This window comes from Belonocnema kinseyi, chromosome 4 (assembly GCF_010883055.1).
Source record: "Belonocnema kinseyi isolate 2016_QV_RU_SX_M_011 chromosome 4, B_treatae_v1, whole genome shotgun sequence".
In the NCBI taxonomy this organism is placed as follows: Eukaryota; Metazoa; Arthropoda; class Insecta; order Hymenoptera; family Cynipidae; genus Belonocnema; species Belonocnema kinseyi.
Genome location: NC_046660.1, coordinates 125,587,793 through 125,593,888, shown reverse-complemented (window position 1 = coordinate 125,593,888; position 6,096 = coordinate 125,587,793).

Below are 6,096 nucleotides of genomic sequence, written 5' to 3'. Positions count from 1 at the left end.
AATTATCCATTTAAATTTTTCTTATTCTTATTATTTCATTCAAGAAATAATGAAATATACCATATTTTTATATAAAAATATTTTTATTTTCGGTAATTATTACAAAACTTGCAATAAAATATAGTAATTGCTGAATTCTTCCACCTTTCAAGCATTATATTAATTTTTATTATTAATTTTGAAACTACCTATTAATCATTAAGGATTAACAGATAACATAATCATATTATAGCTATAGCTTATTTCAATAAATATTTATTAAAGAAATTCGAACAATATCATCTAAACATTTTATCATTATACATTATATCAATTGTGTGAAATATATAAATATTATTCAATAAAACGTTTATATTTATATTTATATTATTAAATCAAACGCTGATATATTATTTTCTAATTGTATTTCATTTTTGGAAAGGATGATGTCTTTCAAGCCCGGCGCGGCGAGAGGTATAATGACCATGAAGGGCTAGAAACCAGTCGAACGACAAGATTTGTTAGGGGCAGTTTGACCTAGTCTTTTGACTGCCACTGGCAGCCAATGAAGCCAATGGCTGCCTTTTGGTGAGCCCTGCTGTAGCTGGTGTAAGGATTTCTTTACTTCAAATCAGAAAACTTGGAAGCCTCAGAGCGAGTTCTAAAAATATTTAGTTTTGCAAATAAAAAAAAGGCACACATTTATTTGCCTACAAGAACGATTTGGCCAACAAGCCCGCTAAAATTTCTCAAATGTGATTTTTTGGACCACCCTAAGTCACTTGTTATTGTCAACTTTCCTTTGTTTTAATCTATTTCATGGACAAATTTGTTCTTTTTTACACTTTGATAATTTATTATAGTTTAAGATCTTATTTATTATCATAATTTATTTACTACATACGCATTGTTGTTATTTAACCTTAATCACTGCTTTCGTTACTTTAAACTTTTTTTGTTTTAATCAAACTCATTAAAAGATTGAATCTTTTTTATATTTTCATAATTTGTTATCGACTAAGATCTGATTGTTTATATTTTATTTTTTATTTTCTTTATGATGAATGTTATGTTTCTATTTTTGTTTAAGATGTTCGTATATTCAATAAATTATCTTTCAACAGGCTAGAAAAGGGACCACATTGTGTCCGAAACGTTGCCAATTTTTTCAAAATACGAGGTTTTCTACTTTATTCAAATGACCTTTCCTTCCGAAAACTTTTTTATGCATATACCAAAAATACTGCCATCTAAAATAGATCTTTTTGACAATTTTAAACATAGTTTAAAATGTATTGAAAAATCTGTTTATTCATTTTTCAAAATAAAAAATTATATAAATCATTCGTAGAAACCTAAAAGAATTTGTTTCATTCTCGTGATCATCTCTTAAATGTGCGCAAATTTGAAAGGAGATTTTTTAAAACATAAAAATTTTTTTAATGTGCAAAAAAATTGCACAAGAAGGGTTAATAAGAATTAAGTTCCTTACTTTTTTCTAAAATTATAGAGCATAACAAAATTGCATCAACCTTCATTCTCTTGACACCCTGCGAAATTCAATTTACTTAAAACCTCCTCCTAATAACCAGTTAGTCACCGAAAACGAATCGTAAAGTCGTGGGGAGGGGGTTCTTAAGCGTGCATGTTCGGCTCTACAGCAGGCTCCCCTATGCAACATATAGCAGAGCCGACTCACCGATACGATACGTTTGAATTTGTTTCTCCTAGCTGGAAGCGTGGTCGGGGCCGAAAAATCCCACGTTCTGTAGACACGGCTACAGCCTAAAGTCAATAAAACCCATTTTTTTACATTATTCGTACGTGAAAATTTAAAGATATTAAAATTTTATAGCTTGAAGATGGTACATATTAGTACAAATTAGTAAAATAATATACACATACACATACTTTTACATGAAAACCCATTTTCTCTAAAAATCTTAATCCGCGAGAAATTTTAGTTGTAATCAGCTGAATTCTTCCAAATTAGAGATTTATTTACCATTAATACACGTCAATTGTGCGAATTTCCGTCAGAGGCTAGCGAGTCTAAGTCAGGCTTTGGTCGGATCTTCTGGCTGGGATCCGACCAGTACCGTCAATCTCGCTCCCCCGACTGAAAAGCCCAGCTCGTCTATGGTCGGGCTATCCAACCATGTCCCCATCAAGATTCAGCGGTACTCTAATACTGACGTGCAAATGAGATACAGCGTTGCTGAAGCTAGGAAAAGTCATCTCTCGCTTTTACGAATTCTTAAAATGGGACTTAATTAGCCTGAATTCTCGTAGGTTTTATGAAGATCCATTGTTCGAATAGAACAATCGCTTTTCAGGTTATGTATTTAAACACACCAGTTTTGTTTTGGCGAGAAACTTTCATTTTATTTTCTTATTTTTTATTTAGTGTTTCAAGCCGTTGTATAAGACCGAGAAATGATATGTCTATACTTATTTAAATCTAATTAAAATTTTTAAAAATTTTCATGTAATTTTTTCAAAAAGTGGACAGTGTTTCTTTAGTATTTTAATTACTTCCTGATTATTATCGGTTATGAAACTGAATGAAAATATACCTGACCAGTTTTTTTCAAAACTGGTCGTTTCGTACATATCCTATAGAAAATCGTTCAGAACACAAATTGTAGAGGAGTAAATTCTGCATGAAAATAAAAAAAAAATGTTTTAGCCCATATAGGTCACGCGTTATGACCCTGAAACTTTGACTTTTTCCATTTGGAACGCTTTGTCTGTACACTTTTTGCATGTTTATTTTGAAAAAAAATATCAATTTTTCAAAAATTCTTTAAATAATACGCTTCACTCTATCAATTGCGTGCAAATTTAATGTACTTACTTTGTGAAAACCACTTCCACAATATGTGTTATCAAAATTAAATGTAAAAATACAAAAAAATTACCTAGTTTTACATTGTTTATTTATTGTTTATAAAAAACGTTATTGAAGGGATTAGTTTTGTAACGTTCTTTATTTTATGTTGAGAGTGCCAGCAATTAATAAACTAATCATCGCAGAGAAAACAATTATTTGATCAATTTGATCAATTCTTGGCACTCTTAACATAAAATAATAAAACGTTATGTAACAAATCCCTTTATTATCATTTTGTATAAATAATAAATAAGCAATGTAAAATAAGTTAATTTGTATGTATATCATTTTTCATTTAATTCCGACAACAGATATTCTGATAGTGATTTTCACAAAGTACATACCTTAAATATACACACAATTCATATAATAAAGCGCATTTTTTTTAAACAACTGTTGAACAATTAGTTTTTTTAACAAAAAGGAGACAAAATGAACTTGTAATGAACTGCAAATTCATGTATGCAACTCAAATGCTTAAATGCGGTCGCAGCACATTTTCCATTACATACAGAGCATTCGAATGGAAAAAGTCAAAGTTTCATGGTCGTAAGTCGTGACCTATATGAGTTAAAAAATGTATTTTTTATTTTTACGCAGAATTTAGTCCTCTACCATTTGTTTTCTGAACGCTTTTTTATAGGATATGTACGAAGCGAGCAGTTTCACCGAGAAGCGAATTTTGAAAAAACTAAACACGAGTAATTTGCCCTTAAAAATAGGTCAAAAGTGTTCAACTTTGTGAGGCCATAACTTATGACCTATTGCTGTTGAACATTTTGTTCTTAAATTCAATGGGGCGATTCAGTCGACGCAAACACGATTTTTGGAACTTTTTTCAAAACCCCTTAAAGAACCATTTTAAGAAAAAAATGCGCATTACCTTCTCAACACGATAAGCAGACCTTTTTTCGTACGAGATTCCTGGACTATATATAAAATTTCTGTATTTTGATCTTCTTATTTTTATTTGTATATGACATATATGCCATGTGAATAAGTTTCCGCCCTTTTATAAAACGTATCGCAACACCTTTTTTCTCTGAACCGTGCATATATCTTTTTGACATCGATGGACCGGGTTTACCTGGCATACTCCATGATTGTGGTCGTTTAGGATTAGCGTAATGGATCCATTTTTCATCATCGATGATGATTCGACGTAAAAAACTCTTTATTTTGTATCGAACAATGCGTTTCAGTAGCACTTTTTGTGAATGCTGCATTTTTGGAATAAAGTTGAGTTTGAGCTAAGTTTGAGGATAGAGTTTCTGCTAAATAAGAGAACACGAAAAATTTTAATACTAAGTTACGGAAAAGGTTAAAACGTCCTTACCAGCACTAAGAAGGATATTAGATTATATATTATTGTGAAATGTAAAATTTGTATTATGTATTGCTATTAATTTTTATTATTGTATTATATTATGTTATAATATGATATATTCCTCGATTCACAAAGATATACACTACTCGCAGATTTATATACGTATTGAAAGTTGACACTAGACCGGGTAATTGCAGCCCGGCATACACAATAACCAGATTGTACATTTTACATTCGCAAAAAACCTTAATTTTCAATTACAAGGAAAACCTACAATAAGATTTTCCAGAAAAATCTATCTGTACCGGCCGTTCTGTGGTAAAAATATTACAATAAACAATTCATCCTTGTGAAAGTAATTGGTATGTGTCGAAACCACGAGTCATTATAAGCACCTTAAGTATAAGTTTAGTTCTCATTCTAACTGATAGAGTCATTCTAGTTTTAAACTGCGCAAAAAGTGCTTTAAATTCAAATAATTTATTTTGACGCTCACCGAAGAAACGATTGATAAAAAGGAATTTTTTATTTTGGATTTAACGTTCTTCAAGAATAACCATTTGAACGCAGCATTATACAAGCAAAGTCAACAATGTTGCTAATTGAGACTTATGTTCGGAACTTTACGTTTAATGACAGAAAAGGAGAATCTAGAATCTCATATAACTCTAGTATACGCTATGGACTTTTCTTAAATAATCTGCAAGCTTTTGGAATGTTTGAAATGCTCCGAAGGAAGTTTTTTTTTTAAATCTAAGAAACATTTTTTTGAGAGTGGTATTCCAAAGTTCCATGAAATTTAAGCATCTAATATGTTAAGCATGACATATCACAAAATACGTTTATGCCTTTTATATTTAATAATACATCGCGCAGGAAAATTGAGAGAGACAGGAAAAGCGACTGGTTGACGATTTCGATGCGTCGAATGTTTGAAAGTGCCTAAGGGGTATATGACGCGTGGCATGGCGTGAACGAGGTCTCATTTGAATCCGAATGGAGACGATTTTCGCAGAAGAGGCCGTCATTGAAATAGCGGCCCGGGATAGGGAGACTTCACTTTCTGGCATAACTGTGATGCTTGCAATATGTCACCGGCAGAGACGCGCGTTTTGTATTCACGCCCTATCGACTGGAAGAGACCATCCCTTCCTTTTTAGTCCCGTTCTTCGATTACTTGAATTTTGTTTTTATATATTCTTATAAAAATAGTAGAGATATCAATACGATTGTTTTTTATACAGGACATATTTCTATATTGCTTCTTCTGGGAAATGATTTATATAAGGTAAACGTGACTGAAATAAATAATTTTTATTTCGCGGAATAATTTGGATTTCATGTTTTAAGCAAGCAACCAAAATATTATTTTTCTTCCTGTCCTAGTAAAGTACGAGGGTAGTTCAATAAGTCCTTAGAATGAAGTATAAAAACAATTTTTTTTGGGTAATTTTTTTTTTATTTTTCAACATAATCTCCATGGAGCTCTATACACTTGGTCAATCGCTTTTCAAGTTTTTTTAATCCTTCAGAAAAGTGCGTTTTCGGAAGTTCCTCAAAATAAGCACTTGCAGAGGCAATGACGTCTTCGTTGTTTGGAAATCTCTGTCCACCGAGCCATTTTTTCAAGTTTGGAAATAAGAAAAAGTAACTGGAGGCTAAATCTGGTGAATACGGTGGGTGTTCGACCATTTCGAATTTTAGTTCTTCAATTTTAGCCATTGAAACGAAGCATGTGTGAACTCGGGCGTTGTCGTGATGAAAGAGAATTTTTTGTCTCGCCAAATGTCGTCGTTTTTTTTTAAATTTCTTCTTTCAGCTGCTCTAATAATGATGCATAATATTCACCAGTGATTGTTTTACCCTTTTCCAAGTAGTCAATAAGTTTAATTCCACG